A 2,766-nucleotide genomic window follows, 5' to 3' on the forward strand; every position below is an offset into this window, starting at 1 on the left:
AATTGCCGTTTTCGGGCCCGTGCCTTCACCTACAGCGAACGCGAAATACGTATGCTGAATTATCTGAAGCCTGGTTCAGACAGTTGCGTTTGACTGCGTTGCGGAAGCGAGAAACCAGGACATCCCTGCTGCTTATTCACCGATGTTTGTTTGCAAACAAGCTCACTACCACCCCCTATCGACGGACCCTGCGCGTTTCCGGTTTTCCTCTTCTTTTCCATTTGTCTCTCATCCTTTTGTTATTTGCATTACTTTGTACAATGCACTGATGTTCTTACAAACCTACTACAAAAACTTCTCTGAAGGTAACTCTTCTTACCCGACAGCTCTGCGTTGCTGAAGAATAAATAAATATATTACCGGAAGTCTACTGGGGCACCAAATACTATGGCGCCCTCGTGGTATCAACTCCCACCGAATGTGGTGAATATCGCGTGCCAAGACGATTCCTTGAATTGGATTCCACGCTTCATACGAAGCACAGATGTGCCGGTGAGTCGCTTTCGGTTCTCGACGCAACGCTGTCAAACGCGTTCAAACTCAAGTGTCTGAACCGGCCTTAAAGGGACACTGACAGGGTATTTATGCTCGCCGAGGTTTTTAGTTGTACGTGACATATGAGAGCTCAACTACCCAGAACAGAATTTGCGCCTCGAAATTCGGTTTCTTTCCGCCCGAAAACCGCCGATCAAGAACTGGCCGGTTCGAGTCTCGCTCACTCTTTTTCGCGGTCACGGGCCGTTTTCCAAGGTATCGATGCGACCACCAAATTTAAACAAAGTCGTGGGTCACTGAAGGCACACACTCAATATTAGAAATAGAAAAAAATATGAAACCCATTTTTTGTGGCTTCTAAACAGCTGTAATTACGTTGATTGAAAAAAAAAAAAGTTCCACAGACAACCGGAAGCATTCTGTGCGTTCGTCGTTTCGCGTATCGTGGGACTCGCGGGGACGGCGATGGCAGCGGACGACGGGCGTGGGACCTCTATTTCAGAACTGTCGTTCGCGGTACCGGCGAATTCTGTCTAACGTTAAAAGAGAAATTTGGGACTGATCAAAAGAATTGGTATTCATCCCGTACGACACGCCCTGCCACCAAGCCGATTTGCACGAAGACGTCGCCGAGCCGTCGCTCCCTTCTCGTGGCTGAAGACAACGCTCGCGCAAACGTCAAGCACGACGTGTCTACTTCGAGTTGAATATGCACGCGTACGATTTCTTTACTAGGTGCTAATGTCCGCAAAGCGTGGTGCTTCCCGACTTCGACCCGGGAGTGCTTTTGCTAGAGAAAAATCGACAGCAAACTTTCCAACTTACAGTTTACTGGCTGAATTATTACTAAGGAAAGAGATCCACCAGAAACGAGATGCCCCAGTAGCTCAGTGGGAAAGACGTCCGCTTCACACGCGGTAGGACCAGGTTCAATCCCTCGTGAATTTTTTTTTTTTTTTTGAAACATTTTCTGATGTTTACGTATCTTTTTCTTTTTTTTACAATCATCACTGAAGAACCGAACAAAAAAATAACAAACAAATATAGTGGACGATACTTCGCTGAATTAAACGGTATGGGATTTCCGTTTTGACACCTGCGAACTCAATGTAATCACTTTCCACAAAATGCAAGGAGCATATAAATCAGGTAGCGTCCGCTTTCCGAGGTGCCCGTAAATGTTCTACAGGAATTGCAGCCAGCCATTGGGTCCCGATCCCGTTGATCTTTCGGAAACTCTGTCGCACAATGCAACTTTTTTTCGGATGCAGGACATGTGAGCCAGCTCTTCACGCAACATCTTGGGTTTATTCTTTTCGGAGCCGATCATGGAAATTCACCACGGACACTCACTACTCATCTCGAACTCCTCGATGTACAAAACAACTCATCTTGGAGTACAGAACAACGAGCAGTTCCCGCACGCCGCATCGCACGCCGCATGTCGTGTCGTCTGCTACCGGAGAGGAGAAAAAACAAACAAACAAAAAAACCGCACGGTCGGGTGTAGCCACGTGACTTCCGCCAGTCACTCTCTTCTCTCCACTTCTCCGACCTCCGTCGGGTTTCGGTTTCGGTTTCGAGCAGTTGCGTCTTTTGGCTTTATTAAAGAAATACGCTACTCTGTTGCAAAATATTAATTGGGTAGTCCTCCGACACCATAATGAAGCGCCTGGCAAAAAATAAAAAAATTTTTTTGGGGGGTGTCAGTGTCCCTTTAAGCATCAAAGGACGCCGAGAATATAGTTCTCTGCGCTGCACCTGGTGGCTCCTCCAGCAGTACTTTTCCAAAAAAAAAAAAAAATCTAAACCGAATAGCACGTGTATGTTTGCCAACGCCTTATTTTTGGAAATTTACTTGGAATCCTATAGGTAAAAGGAACGCGTGCCGAAAGGCCTGAAATCCTAGTCCCCTTCAAAGTACTCCACCTTGGAGACACACACTTGTTTGAAGCATTTTTTTATCGAGTATGCTCGATGAATTGTGCCAAATGAGCCAGTGAAGGCGAAATCATATATCCCAAGACAGAGAAATACTCAAATACACAGGCATGATCCCAGATATCTGTGTACGTTCGTCCTGTCCGGCCTCAGTCGTGGTGTTCAATGTTTAATACTTCACTGCACTTGAAAGTAAAAAAATTGGGTATGACAGGCGTGCAAGTTCGGCGGAACCGAGGAGGCCATTTGCAACTGATCTGCACGCAGAACTGACCGATCACACCTTTAATGAGATCACGCTCTTTACTGAACCGCACAATAAAAGATGAA

The sequence above is a fragment of the Ixodes scapularis genome, unplaced genomic scaffold (genome assembly GCF_016920785.2).
Source record: "Ixodes scapularis isolate PalLabHiFi unplaced genomic scaffold, ASM1692078v2 PGA_scaffold13__105_contigs__length_92229423, whole genome shotgun sequence".
NCBI lineage: Eukaryota > Metazoa > Arthropoda > Arachnida > Ixodida > Ixodidae > Ixodes > Ixodes scapularis.